Here is a 16,312-nt window from a genome sequence, read left to right as displayed (position 1 = left end):
AAAATCTTGTGGACAGCCTTCCAAGAAGAGTGAAAGCTGTTATAGCTGCAAAAGGGGGGCCAACTCCATATCAAAGTATAAATGATAGTTTGCCCAAATATTTTGTCTAAATAGTGTATATTATAACAACAATAATTATAACAACAATATATTGTTTATTATGTATTTTTCCTTTAACACACAGCATTGGATTTGGTTATCTGTCCTTGTAGTCCGACCTCCTAAAGTGCCAATTCACTAACAACTTTTTCTAAAGTTTTCTGGACCCAACTGGAGGCCAAGCATGACCAAATTATTAAGATAGACACAAAGCCTAACCTGGACAGCTGGAAACTGTCCTTTGAGGGAAATTGAAGGTCAGGGATATTACATGGTATACCTGACAGAATGTCATATTACACTAATCAGGGCACAAATGAGAATTTCAAGAGTCAAGTTTGCACCGGTGGTTAGTGATTAGTATTGCCGCCACTCACATCCAGGGGTTCGAATCTCTTCTCCAGTTTGGAGTGTGTGGAGTTTGCATGTTCTCCTTGCGCTCAGTGGATTTCATGTGTTATAGGTGTGTGTGTGTGCTGTGGTGTGCCTGTACTGTAGGTTGCCAGGAGGTTGGAGTCCTCAACAATGTATTATGTACTTTACAGCAGGGAAGGCAATGGCATGAAGTCATAGGTCACTCCAGCCAACATCATTCCGTATAGATGGCTTGAATGAATGAACGTTTCTTAGAACGGTTCTTCTGACCTTTTAGTCATTCAAATTGATTTTCAGTGTACGTAAACCAAAACATTTAGAAAATTCATTTATACTGGTAAATATTCTTTTCCTACTCATTTAAGCCGCCTTCACTAAATGATGGTTGGCCGAAGTGACTTCATAGGTCACTCCAGTTAGCCAACATTCAGTGTAAATGGTTTGAACTTTATAGTCACTTTATAATCTTTTTAGATTTCCAACTGCTTCTGGTGAGGGGTTTTACAAACCAAAAAACAACAACCCTTTTTGCATTTTTTTATACTAGCTAGGACAGATCTTTCCCCTTTTGTGACCTCATATAATTTGTTGCTTCACTTTGTTACATAGACAGTGAAGAGACATAAAGGGAGTTTAAGTTATGAAAGACATGGGGATTTCATCTTTAACACACACACACACACACACACACAAACACACACAGAGGGAGTCATGAGATCTGTATTAAATAGTTTTTTAGAAAAAAGGGTAATTTATGAGACCTTTAATTTCAAACATAACATGCTAAATGCTGAAAGTCCATAAGAAGACAGTTTTCTTCTTTGTTTAAGGCACATTTAGCTGCTTTTATCAACACTACTCACTAACACCAAAGTCATAAAGCCATAAATACACATTACTGTAACTGTGTTCCATTATTAATAATAGACATAAACAATATAACTTGTAATAAATGTTTTGTTTCTATCACCAATCGGTTCTTGTTGTCATGGTAACTAACTCACAATCACAGTGTTGCAAAAGTTTTACAATTACACCCGTTTGCGCTGTGTGCCAGTGTACTCTATTCATAGATTCTGATTGAAAGTTTCTCTTCGTCTTATCTCAGGGGTAGAAGATGTTCAAGATGTAGGCCTGGCTATAAATACCGTGACCTGTTTCTAGGTGAAGTTGTAGATCCTAACTACATGCTTGTGGAATGTGCTGTCGTTCGCCACCTATTTTACTTCTACGGTGGGATGCATTCTTTAATGTTGATGTTCATTGGTAGGAATGAGGCGTGAGGAGGTCTCTCTGTCTTTTTCTCTCTCTTTTTATCTGTCACTCTTGTGTCTGTCAGGCTACCGACCGGAAAGTAGAACAAATCAATTTTCATTCCAGTTTTTTGTTTCTCTTGATGAAACCCTGACCCTAATTCTTTTGTTTTTTTGTCAGTATGGCATCTCTCTCTCTCTCTCTCTCTCTCTCTCTCTTTCTCTCTCTAAGCTCGCTTTATCTATGTGAGATATTTTTGCTGGTCCACCTAGTTTTCTGTCTGTTTTTTTGTTTTATAGAAACTTTTTTTTTTTTTTTACAGTACCAGTCAAAAGTGTGGACACACATTTGGGTTTATTTTCTAAGTTCTGAAACAATACTGGATTTTTTGTATTAAAACTATAAAATAACACGGTATTTTAAGACTTGCAAGATCAGTATTGTGTCAAGTACATTTGCAAAAGCCATCAAGCACCATGATGAAACTGTCTCTCATGAAGGCCTTTACAGGAAAACAAGACCAAAACTTATCTCTGCTGCAGAGGAGAAGTTCATTTAGAGTCATCAGTTATCTCAGAAATCACCAATTAACAACCAGCACCTCAGATTAGAGCCGTTATGAAGGATTTACAGAGCAGAAGTAGAAGATACATCTAGAAGAAGAAGAAGATTATTGTGTATTTTGGATAAACGCCTTCAGCAGTGTTTTACAGTGTAGAAAGAAATGGAATTGGAAGGTGTGTCCAGATATTTGAATTGTAGTATAAATCTAAGTGTATAAATGTTTTCTCCTTTTATCTAAACTAAAAATAAATAGTCGATCATCCAATAGAAATCGAGTTGTTTCTCACAGCTTTGTGCCAATTTTAATATTAATAACTAAATACTTAAGTCTACAGAATCACCGGAAAAATACATCTTAGAGGTTGGGTTTAGGATTAGAGGTTGGGTTTAGGATTAGAGGTTGGGTTTAGGTGTATTAGAGCATTTATTAGCTGTGTGTACTGTAGTAATTATGTCAATGCATAGTCCTTAAAATGTTGATAAGGTGTGTGTGTGAGTGTGTATGTGACTGTCTCTGTGGAGGTATGTCAGGGGTAAATGCAGAAGCAGCTGTGATGGGGAGTGCTTCATAAATAGCCAGGCTGAAATAGCGCAGCACCCTGCTGCTTCCAAAGAGCTTTTAACAGCCTTAGAATGAACACACACACTTGATTTCCTCCCAGCGGATAGAATGTAGCTTTTGGAAGGACGCGAAATTTTTTGAAGTGATCACGTCTCCTGCCGCGACCATGTGTTTCATATCCAACACAGGAAGTGGAATTATGGGTAACCGAATCTGGTCGACCTCATTCAATCCCCATGGGTGTATGAGAACGGGCCGGGGTGTGACATTGTTCAGATATTTTGACATGAAAATGCTCAGAGCAGCTGCCCTGCTCTGAAACCAACAGTCGCTAGCTATCGCGTTTCGCTTTATCACGTTACAAGAGCCTGGAGGTTCTTCTCCTTCAGCCTATCGGGTTACAGAGTGTTCGATACCCGGGTGAAGCACGGGAACACGCGTTATGATCAAGACTCATTTCGATTAGTGTTCTCTGTGAATAATAAACGCATGCTGTGTGTGTGTGTGTGTGTTCAGAGAGAGAGAGAGAAAGAAAAAGAAGAAGAGCTGATTCTGTATTGATCAGCACAGATGCGATAATGACATGTAGCTTCTGATTCTGTCTGTCTCCCTTACACACACGCACACACACACACGGATTAAAGGGGGCAGCTGTTGCGATGGGAAATGCTAGATATAGGTAGCACGACGGTAGTGCTGACACGACCTTGCAGATCCATACGCTCTCGTCCTTAAGTCATCAGCATGAAAACATGCTTTAATAATAAGATTATTGGTCAAGCACTCACTCAATAAAAGTCAAAGTAATAAGGAATATGCATAAGACCAGAGGACGTCCCTTTTCTTACCTCGGCTGCTGAATTAGTTTTTTTTATGAATTTTAATGTGTATGTCTGTTTACTGTAGAAATTGGAAGTCTAAGGGCAGTTGTTAGGTTAAAAACACAACCGGAATAACATTTTATATTATTGTACCGATGTTGGATATTTAATAATGCATCGGAACAGAAGACTTTGGAAAGACTTTCTCTCATGTCGGTCTCGTACTTACAGTATTAAAGTCAGTATCATGACATTTATTGTAGTTTAAAATCTTTAACAAGTCATAAAGAAGGTTGTAACTGAGATGAACTATTTTTAGAAGTCACATAAAATCATAGTATTTGTCTGTTTTGATCCAAGAGGCAACCTCTCAAGCTGCGTTCTATTCCAGTGTCCTTTAAAGGGTGCTCCCTACTCTTTGTTCCCTTTGCAGGGAATGTCGGATAAGGCAACTTCCCTGTGCAAAATTGCACCCTGCAACATCACCAGCGCAGACTTCCTCCATGCGTAACCTTGGTAACATGAGCACCTCGTATACCTGTTGCTGCTACTGTGGAAATTTTACACTGCGAAAATTGAATATTGAATATTTATTGAAACCAAAACTGATAGTATTATAAAACATACTATTGAAATGTACACTCACCTAAAGGATTATTAGGGACACCTGTTCAATTTCTCATTAATGCAATTATCTAATCAACCAATCACATGGCAGTTGCTTTAATGCATTTAGGGCTGTGGTCCTAGTCAAGACAATCTCCTGAACTCCAAACTGAATGTCAGAATGGGAAAGAAAGGTGATTTAAGCAATTTTGAGCGTGGCATGGTTACTGGTGCCAGACGGGCCGGTCTGAGTATTTTACAATCTGCTCAGTTACTGGGATTTTCATGCACAATTATTTCTAGGGTTTACAAAGAATGGTGTGAAAAGGGAAAAACATTCAGTATGCAGCAGTCCTGTGGGCGAAAATGCCTTGTTGATGCTAGTGGTCAGAGGAGAATGGGCCGACTGATTCAAGCTGATAGAAGAGCAACCTTGACTGAAATAACCGCTCGTTACAACCGAGGTATGCAGCATTTGTGAAGCCACAACACGCACAACCTTAAGGCGGATGGGCTACAACAGCAGAAACCCCATCGGGTACCACTCATCTCCACTACAAATAGAAAAAAGAGGCTATTGCACGAGCTCACCAAAATTGGACAGTTGAAGACTGTCAATTCAAATGGTCGAGTCAGAATTTGGCGTAAACAGAATGAGAACATGGATCCATCATGCCTTGTTACCACTGTGCAGGCTGGAGGTGGTGATGTAATGGTGTGGGGGATGTTTTCACATTTAGGCCCTTTAGTGCCAATTGGGCATCGTTTAAATGCCACGGGCTACCTGAGCATTGTTTCTGACCATGTCCATCCCTTTATGACCACCATGTACCCATCCTCTGATGGCTATCTCCAGCAGGATAATGCACCATGTCACAAAACTCGAATAATTTCAAATTGGTTTCTTGAACATGACAATGAGTTCACTGTACTAAAATGGCCCCCACAGTCACCAGATCTCAACCCAATAGAGCATCTTTGGGATGTGGTGGAACGGGAGCTTCGTGCCCTGGATGTGCATCCCACAAATCTCCATCAACTGCAAGATGCGATCCTATCAATATGGGCCAACATTTCTAAAGAATGCTTTCGGCACCTTGTTGAATCAATGCCACATAGAATTAAGGCAGTTCTGAAGGCGAAAGGGGGTCAAACACCAAATTAGTATGGTGTTCCTAATAATCCTTTAGGTGAGTGTATATAACTCTTAGTTAAATTATTTGATTAATTTACAAAATGTATGAAGAAATTATTACAGACAGATTACTAGTCTTTATACTAGTTTGGACTTATCAAGTAAATTTATTAAAAAAATATTGACATATTAATATTAAATTACCCTCATTTATGTTTCATCCTCTTTTCTGGAGAAGTGAAGACCCATTGTTCACTTGTTCCCTACTCCCTGTGGTTTGGAGTAGCACTTAACAAGACTGAACACTCAGTGCAGTACACTTCGCAGGGAACATGAAGCTGAACACAACCATGTGCTAAAAAATTTGTCCAACCTGGAAGCACCAAAACATGCATGCAATGTGTCACATGACAACTAGGCTCCAAAAATAAGTCAATCCTCGTAAACCTGCCATGTCAAAAAGTCCAACTTCACAATAGAAATAATTGTTGGCGTCCTGGTACAAAACAAACAAAAAAAAACATGGTCACCATAGCTAGATTTCTCATTCATGACACCTTTGAGGAGACTTTTTATGTATCTCATCAGTTAAAATTCTGTTAAGCCATTAATTCATGCATAATTATGGCATTAAATTTATGGGGCATAGTTGTAGTATAACTTCCCACAAGAAATGTAGGAGATGACATGGGATGATGTGACAGTTGCGGTTCATACAGTAACGGTAGCGTTTAAATTAACGTTGCCCTTCTTAGCATTTTACTAGCTTAGCTAATTCAAGTACAGATTGCTAAAATGCTAAGACGGCCAATGTTAATTTATATGCGATGTTCACAATTTTAAGGTAAGTAGGTGTGTTTCAACCAACAGCCAGGCTCAAGCTTGCTAGCTTAGCTTTAGCTTTGCTAAAATGCTAGGACGGCCAATGTTAATTTATATGCTAAGCTAGCAAGCTTGAGGTAAGTAGGCGTTTTCCGACCAACAGCCAGGCTCAAGCTTGGCTAAAATGCTAAGACAGCTCTAGCAAGCTTGAGGTAAGTAAACATGCTCGAACTAAGAGCCAGGCTCCATTTTTCTGGCAATTAGCCTAGTTATGGATCAACAGTGGTTACCAATGGCGATGACTCGTGCTCCCACAGTTAAGCTCTGCGGAAAACCTATAGGTGATGTCACAGAGGGACTGTTCATTTCTTCAGTCTATAGTATTGGACAGTTTATAGTATACAGTGGCCAGGTAAAATTTTATTCTATTTAATTACATTTTAACAAATGATATTATCGCAAAGCAGCGTTACACAATCAAAAGAAAATTATGGAAGTTTGTATAAAATGTGTGTCGCTAGCATCATCACCGATGTCTTTCCAATGTTCATAAGCGATGCCTTCAGCCATATTTCTGGCTATGTCGCTGTTCACATGTAGTCCTCGTGCTATCCTGAGTTTTCTGCACACTCTTTGCGGCGCTTCCGTAGTTGTTAAACAAGTTCATCCTGTTTTCCTTAATGTGTCAGTCTTGCCTTTGCATACTGCGCAAACAGTGCTGTTTGCTTCATGGTCGTTGTTTAAAATCCAAACTTCATATACAGTAACATAATGCTTAAGTTCATACAAAAACTTGTAATGCTTAAGTATTGAGCTAACAAAAATCTAATGTCATCTTTCGGTGTGTGTAATTTGGACTTTGCATGGACCATGTACACTCCAGTGTGTGTATAGTCAGTTTACTTTCAGTTTCTTCTTCAAATGCATTTGTAGAAAAAAAAGTCTGGTAGGCAAAATAATCCACATTGTTAATGTTCATCACCCTCACAACTCACTCAAGTGTAGATCAGATAGGGCATGTCAGTCAGTGTATTCACCTGAACATGAGTGTCACTGATGCACCGCAGGAATCTACAGTCTGGGCTAGAAAGAAATCGTCCCCAGACGCACATCTTCATTCGTTTGTCATTCTGTGTATTTCTTCTATTTTGTAAAGTAATACCTTATATCTTTAAAATGAATTTGTCTTAATCCGTGATGGCACATTAACACCAGTCTCTGACTGTGCGGCACTTTGGATATCAGCTCCTGCCTCATGAATAAATGTAAATATAATGTAAATCACGTTTACTACACACCCCTCCCTACAACCTCCCTTTTATAAACCTTTATAACAGAGCTCTGATTTAAGTGGTTCAAGCTGTGTAAACGAAATACACTTGATTTATTGGCATGGGATTTCCCAATTATTCTGCATTGTTGAATGATGCGGTCGACAAGAGATTTCCAGATGAACTAAAAACATAATAGAGAACATACAGATTACTAAAAGAGTGAAAAGAATGGTGCAATGCACATACTGCATCTAAGCTAATAGAACAAATATATTAAAAAATTGACAAGGTGTAACTTAAATATACTGTAAATGTGAAATAAATTATTAACTAACAGCTGTCTATAGACAGTATTAGTCTGAGATTGTGTACAGTGCCATAAAAATTTAATTTAATTTTTTTTGCATTTTGTGCAATGGTTCAGTTTCAATCATCAAACAAATGGTAAAAATGTGCCCCCCCCCCTTTCAGACCGATACATGCCAGTTACTTTGTTTCTCATAATTTCTTGAATTTCTTTCAACTGTTTTCCCTTTTTTTTTTTTTTTTTTTGCATGCTTCACTTTGTCAGATAGCTTCTTTTCAAGTGATTTCCTGATTCAACAAGTCTGGCAGTAATCAGACCTGGGTGTGGCAAGTGAAGTATAACTCAGCTTTTCAAAAATCACAGGTTATTTATGATTTATTACGGTGGACGATTACTTTTTCTCATAGTCCCGTGTAGGTTTCAGCACAGATGCGATAATGACATGTAGCTTCTGACTCTGTCTGTCTCCCTTACACACACACACACACACACACACACACACACACACACACACACGGATTAAAGGGGGCAGCTGATTAAAATCATGGCACTATACAGTATCTGCTATGCAAGTTCCTGTGTAGGTTGTTGCTATGGAAACAACAGTGTCTGCAGGAATGGCTGCATTAATATACTGTAAACTTTGAATTGAGCCAGAACTACTGTACTGACAGAGCCGCAGTTATGAACCAATTTCTGTCGACTCAGATTAAATAACTCAACTGCGCTGTGCTGAAACTGGCAACCTTAAATTAAAAAAAATAATAAAAATTTTATTTACTTTACTGGAATTTTATTAGAAAACACTAAACTGCACATGTGAAAATAGTTTCTTGACATGGTAACACTGCTACAGTATCACAGTACGCCTGAATTAGAGGGTTTTATTTATCAGGTGCTTTTGTAGACTGCTGTGGTGCACAGGTGGGTCGAATCCAATCTGCTGGGTGATTGTTCTTTTTTAATCACACTGCGGCCTACTTCCAAAGAATTCTGACCAATCCTGCCCACTCTGGTAGTTATTTTTGGCCACAACAGTTTTTGATGAGCTTGGTTTGGTCTAAATCTCGCCGTATTCAGTGTGTATATACACTTATTCAGTCATTAATTCATCCCTGCAGACTTGACAGGGCACTGGTGGCTCAGTGGTAGGTGTGGCTGCCATGCGGGAGGCCCGGGTCCGATTCCCAGCCAGTGTCCAAACCCCAGCCACTGGACGCAGTGCCGGTCCCAAGCCCGGATAAAAATGGGAGGGTTGCGTCAGGAAGGGCATCTGGCGTAAAACCTATGCCAAGTTGTAGTGCGGACTGGGTATTCCGCTGTGGCGACCCCTTGCCGGGAGCAGCCGAAAGACCAACAACAACTCCGAATAGACTTGACACAGTAGCATAAATCAAAGAAAATAACAAAGAAAGCACAAGAACTAAACGTTCCTAGCTGTAGATCTAAGAAGGTCACATTGAAAGTGATGTCATGTTAATATGACTACTCATGGCATAAACCTCAAACTTTAAATAAGTTATGCTATACTGTATATACAGAGCTTCTTTTACGATAATTAAATGTAGTTGGTTACGGAGGGTGAAAAGAAATAAGGTAAATGCACCATTTGTTTGGGTGTCATGTGATAATGTTCTTATGCTGTGATCGATTATCTGATCATTTGCATTAGTGCTAGCTGTAATTTAATCAAAGCTGCATGTGAAAAATGTTTTTAACAATAATAATAATCTGTTTTCCATATGACGAATATGGCGAATTGTTGGGACATTTTCTTGAATTTTTTGTCTTTGTTTTTTAATCAGTGCCCTCTATATATAAGGTAACATATATTGTCCTGACCTGGAAAAAGCATTGATCTCGGCTTAGCACCTCTATTTAAAAATGGCACAGGAGAAAGCTGGGAGTCTAGACCTTAAATGACTTGGTCTCCTACTGCATCAAGAGACAGAGCCCACACTAAGACCACACTCACAAACACACGCACACACACACACACAGTGCTGAAGTTGCACATTCGGCATTCCCTGTTACATAATCCTGAATTCACACTTAAGTATGTCACGATCTGGTAAGTCCATTGGGTTTCCTCATAGTTTTATAGATGAGAAAGAAAGGAATTGAGAGAACCGGAGCGGGCAGGCCTCATTAAAATCACATCAGGATCTCTATGAAATAAATGTAGATGTCTCCGAGAAGGCACTGCACTGCTTTGGTGTAAAACGTGTGGCTAGTTTGGTTTCCTGGCACAGTAGCGGTAGCGAGAGAGAAAGACGGAGCGAGAGAACAGAGGTCCTGCTGAGGGAGGCTGAGAGGAGAGGGGGGTGAGAATGTGGCGCAAGACAGAAAGAAAGAGGAGCAGTGTTGGGTAATTTGTTTGGGGGTTGGGGGGGTCTACATACTTTTGAAGTACACTGTTTCAAGCGTGTTTCCTGGCAACTGTTTGGGGGGGGGGGGGTGCATACATTTTAGCTATTTGGGGAGGAACTAAATTTGGGAATACTGGACAGTTTGACATTGTGGCTGGTCTCCATTAAGACCCGCGCTTTTTTTAGGGGTAGGTGAAGCACGGTAATACAGGTCAACAAGGATCGTATTCCAGTTATGTGTGTGTGTGTGTGTGTGTGTTAGAGTGAAAGACTATCTAGAGGTACTGGAACTGTTCCCCTTTTCATACAAATATATAATTACACTAATGATATTGATATATAATTGTGTGTGTGTGTTAAAGAGAGAGAGGCTTTGTTTCCAAACTACGTGCCCTCAAGTGGCTCATGTTAAGGCTATAATCCACTGTTGTTGTTGTATAATACACTATACACTATAATAAGTGTTCAGGCAGCTGATGCGACAGGAAACATACACGTGCACACAGATTTGTCTTACTTTCCTTGTGACATACTTCCTTTTTAAATTTAACAAATTTCAATGTCATTCTATAATCTATACATAAGATGACTCTAACCTTAACCTCAGTAGCTGAAGGTAAATTTTACGTATTGAAGCTGTAGGGTTTGTTAAATAAAAAAATAAAAAAATGAGGCCCACTACGGGGCCCAGACAAATGTCTCTACATGGTTAAACTGTCAGATATTCCTGTTCTTTTGGGGACACGTGGTTCCTACCATGATATAAAAATATGCCCCCTCAACCCCCCCAACACACCACACACACCTATACAAACAAGAATTGTAGGAAAACTGGTCGAAATGTTAGACTATTACAAATATGAATCAAGAATTAATATCACTCCAAAGATTAGATTAAAATCTGACATTATTTTCCACTTACTGTAAGTTAAAATAAACAAATCATAAAGTCTCAGAATTAACACTGTTTAATCCTGTACCTGAGTAAAAGTAGACACACCCTAGGTAAAAGTAGAATATTTATATTACTTTTAAGTAAAAGTACAAAAGTATTCACTTTAAAATGTACTTAAGTATCAGTAACAGTAGGCTTAAAAAAACGAATAGCTATAATAATAAAAAATGCTGAAATGTAGTGAAGTAGAAAGTACAGATGTTTGCTGTAGGGTGTAAAGGAGTAAAAGTAAAAAGCGACTATTCAAGTAATGTGCAGATACATTAAATATGTACTTACTGTAAGTAAATGTACTTAGTTACACGAGGTTTATTAATAGTGAAGGTATGTGAACTGATGTCAAAATGAACTGAGTAAAATGAATTTCCCTGAACCCACAGCAGACAGCAAGAGAAGACTTCAATCAGTCCAGGTTTAAAAGGAGTGTTATAATATTGTCAGTCTAGAAATGCCTATCTGTAGTGGCGGTTGCTGAAACCCACTCGTCTGTAAAGTGAAGTAATCACTAACTGGTTGTTTAATGTCTACCTGGCCAACATTTTTCATTGTTGGTCTGCGCCTTAATAAATCACAGCTAAGTGCTTAATACAATTAAAAGACATTAACAATATACTTTGAAGTTGGAGTTGAAAGTGTGTTAAATGGATAGCTTGGACAAAAGTTAAAAGCTACACAGTTTACTCTAAATGTATAGTACAAACAGAGGCATCTTAACAAGTCGACAAAATCCCAAATCAAATTTAAGCATGTAATGTGTTCACTATTTCTTATTATAAGGCTAGTGTAAACCAAATAGGATTATTACACATATTCCTAGATATATGATACTATTTATAAGCTTTTAATATTCTCATTGTAATTATGCGTCTTTTTCAAGATGAATGCTTAAAATGAGCAAAATGTTTAGTTCTGTGGTTGGATCCTGACGTTCTATGGTGAAAGTAACACTCTTAGTGTTTACTCGTAGACTCTACAGTAGTGCAGATGAATCTGATAAGGGCTCGTTTGTCTTTCACGCCCTTTGTCTTTGATCCCGGTTTGTTTTTTTTTTACTTGAAATTCTGAGAAAGCTTCACATTTTTCCTAGTCTCCGAAACCCAGAGTCTGTGAATAGTCTGACTTAATTCAGGTCACATGGCCTATTTTTCTGCCGTATTTTAAGACACAGCAGAGACGCACCTTCGCCTCCTCTCTGTTTTACAGCTCTGATCCTGAGTGGCTTCCACACAACTAAATATCAAATTAACAGTTAAGAGTAATTAGGAAACAGTCTGTTTAGAGCAATAGACAGAGAGAAATCTGAAAAAAATGATGCAAAACAGAATGTGAAGAGTTTTGTGTCTTTGTTTTCGACAAGATAAGCAATTAATGTTAACCGAAATGTAGGGACACTCAAGAATGTCTGTCAAGTTTAAGACACGTCTTGATAGGCCTGAGGTTGTATTTAGTAGCAATAACTCCACTGATTTGTTGGCATCATGTTTTTTCTTGTTCAATATGGGGGCGTTCATGTCAAACCGGGATTTATGATGAAATTGCTGGAGAATGTGTAAAACCAAAGACTTCGAGCACAGTGCAATGATGAGACTCTTAGCCACTGTTGGACGCCGTACGTCTGTGAATTCTGGACTGGAATGGCTCTCGTGAACATTCAGCGAGTGGAGCGCCTTACCCTTAAAAATCTGATACACACAATTATTCACCATTACTCAGCTGGAAGTTATTTCAACATTTACCATACAGTCCTGACCTCACTCCAAGCCATTTCCAGATGTTGGAGCCATAAAAGGAGTTCCTGGGAGGCCAGTGTTTCAGACATGAAACAGGCGGACTGTCCATGGCAAACTTTCTACCTTGATGTTATCCAAGCACTAGTAAAAAGGTGGGATAAGTGCATTAGTATAGCAAAGGATTGAGGATGTAGAGAAATGAAGCTTATTTGAATGTCATAACTGTGTTCTGTTATTCTGCACAATCAAAAGTCCCGGTTATTCAAATAAAAAGCATCCTAGGCTTATGTGCATAATCAGTGGCTACCGTTCTAGTCATCAAATGTCCCTTGTACAATTTCCAATGTAGAGGCCAAAGAGAGTGAAAGTGGAGAGCAGTGATTTATTGGTGGTGATCCACTAAGTGTAAGGTCAGGATAAAGATCAGATAAAGCCGGCTATGCCAAATGCATAAAAGACTAGCGCTGTTGCTACATGTGTTTTCAGTGAAACAATTACATTCGTGTGTTCAAGCTGTATATGTGGGTACCAGAAATTATATTATTATAAGAATTGCTTTATTTTTTTAAGGCGGTATAAACCGAAATCAGTCAACCAATCAGAATTGAGCATCTGACAGCACTGCGATCTGAGAATGTACAGCACTTAGAACAACACTGAGAGCAGTTGCTAATACTAGTGTGTGCCAATAACCTCTGTGTATGTGCGTGTGTGTGTGTGTGTGTGTGTGTGTGTGTTGGACTGTCAGCAGCAGCTGTGCAAGCTTACCTTCATGGCATAAACGTTGGCGGCACCAGAGGTTTCATTTGGTTCTTCCTGTCTGACTGCCAGTCCTGCTACATGGAGTCGTATAGTTGTCAATTAGCTCTCTCGTTGTGTGTGTGTGTGTGTGTGTGTGTGTGATTTTGCTGACCTACTTTCAAATTTGTTGTCAAATACATATTAGAATGCCCAAGAGTTATTTCTGACCTCATGATCAGGAAAACTACTTAACTGTAATCCAGATTGTGTGTTTGTGTGTGTGTATGGTGTGATTTATTATTATAATTTTTTTGTTCATTCAATTATTAAATGGAAATGTATGTGTACGAGAGTGAGACCTAATTTCCGTTTTAGCCCTGGTTTCCCTCCAATATTTCAATTCCCCACTCTCTCTTCTCTGGCTGATAGAGGAGAAAGTGACCTGATTCCAGCGCTAGAACCGAGTGTTAGTGCTCGGCGCGGTCAGCAGCTGCCAACCTACACACCAGGAAACGACTCCCAGACCGAAGCGCTTACGTAAACCGTATGTTATTAATGTAATCGGGTAATAAAATCATCACTGTGCTGCCTGGCTTTATAACAAAAACAAAGTATAGCTGATTTATATTGAGCATTTCAAGCAGGGAAACCGTGAAGGTTCGTCCCCAGTGTAAACTCACACGTGTGCAGTTCTATGATCTGATTTTAGAGGAAAGGTAGTGTTTAGCAAGCTAGATTTTACATAGAACATAATGGTGAAATCCTCAGCTACTGAATTAACCATGGTAAGATGCAATATCAGAAAAAGGAACACCTGTACTCCTGCTTATCAATATAATAATTAAGTTAGAAAAAATATATTTGGGCCTCCAAGTGCTCGCCCTATCATCCGGAGATCGCGAGTTCGGTTCCCGGGTGATGCTGTAACCTCTCACAGCCGGAGGTCTAGAGAGATCTGATTGGCCGAGCTCTCTCAGGGGGGAGGGATGAGAGGTACTTGCGCTCCCACATTAATCACGGCTCTACAGCCAATCAGGGGCGTCTGTGAGGTCACGCAAGCGAAAAGGAGTGGACAGCGCTTTCCTCCGAGTGTTACGCCTCCCCCAAGTAAGCGTGAGTAAACAGTTCGAAAAGATGCGGTCGGCTGGCGTCACGTAGTTTGGAGGAAACACGTGATAGTCTTTGGCCCTCCCGACTGAGTGGTAGTAGTAGCCTTAATGTGGGAGCCCCCTAGTGACGGGAAGGAGTTGGACACGACAAAATTAGGAAGAAAATCGGGAAAAAATCCAAAAATATATATATATTTTTTATTGCCCGTTTCTTAGCCATCCCAATGGGCAATTTAGGAACACCGGGGGGCCTGGAGCCTATCCCAGGAGAGGGCTGAGTCTGGACAGGGTGCCAATCCATCACAGGGCATACACATACACACACTCATTCACACACTATGGACAATTTGGGAACACCAATTAGCCTAACCTGGACTGTGGGAGGAAACCAAAGTACCCAGGGGAAACCACCAAGCATGTGGAAAATATACAAACTGCATACACTGACCCGTGGCGGGAATCGAACCCCAACCCTGCAGGTGCGAGGCGACAGTGCTCACCACTAAGCCACTGTGCCACCCTCAGCCATCTATCCAGTGCCCCTGGTTCTTGTTCGTGTTGTTCTGCTGTTATCTTTTTTTTTACTCAAACAACACAGATTTCCTCTATTGTGACCACATCTAAGAAGACGCCTTCTCTCAGCTTGCTGCTCAGCTCTGCTCTTCTCTGGAGGGGTGTGGCTCAGCAGGAGCACATTTACATAGACGTTTTTGAGTTTATGACAAAATCCAATATCTAAATGGGAATTTCAGCAGGAGCATTAACACACACAGACACACACACACATACACATTTTGGAGAAGCTCTGAGACCTTTATTAACTTGTTAAAGGAATAGTAAAATATGGGACCTTTAATGTTTAACGTATTGTACAGTCTGAGATGCTTTTCTGCTCAGCACAGTTGTATAGCATGGTTAATCAAGTTACCATAAAGGACAAAAAAGGATGAAAGCATGATATGTACCAAAAGGTAAAAGTCAACTGCAGACAAAAGTCGAACAATAGGGCAAATGAGGATATTGTGAATCACGTCAGGAACTGTACTCCTGACATCACCCAGAGTTGGGTGGTTACTGAACTTTTGTCAAATGCAAATCACATGCAAACTTCCTCCAGGCACTTGATCTCAGCCCATCTGCAGAGAGAATGGGGGAATCATTGTCAACAAAACACCCAAAAGTGTTTCATCATCAAATGTCAAGTGGAGCTCAGTTGTGTTGATATGATATGAAGAATCTGTGCTGCAAGGAATCTTCCTACAGTTTTTATGTATTTTATACTTATATAATTTTCTTATATAATTATATAAGATACAATTTAAATAATATATATCATTCTTACTTTCTGTTAGCAAGACTTTTTGTTATTATTTACAACATGAAATGTGCAAAACGACTGTAGGAGACCTGATTAGGGCTGCAACTACGCATTTTGATTATATCGATTATTTACGTGGAATGCGTTGACATGTCGCAGTGTTTACATTCGCCGCCACATGGTGGAATATGACACTTTATTCCCAAAAATCTAAACCCGAGCAACTAACAGATGTGGTAATTTTTTTAAGAAACACATAACAAAATGGTAC

The 16,312-nt window shown here is 39.5% G+C and overlaps 1 protein-coding gene across 1 annotated transcript in view; it reads left to right on the top strand.

Moving 5' to 3' along the window:
- The window catches only part of limch1a (LIM and calponin homology domains 1a), a 60,774-nt gene that overhangs the window by 1,149 nt on the left and 43,313 nt on the right, over positions 1-16,312 (top strand). The window lies entirely within an intron of this gene.

This window comes from Clarias gariepinus, chromosome 20, assembly GCF_024256425.1.
Source record: "Clarias gariepinus isolate MV-2021 ecotype Netherlands chromosome 20, CGAR_prim_01v2, whole genome shotgun sequence".
NCBI lineage: Eukaryota > Metazoa > Chordata > Actinopteri > Siluriformes > Clariidae > Clarias > Clarias gariepinus.
The sequence above is the reverse complement of the archived record's forward strand: the minus strand, read 5'-3'. Positions and strand labels throughout refer to the sequence as shown.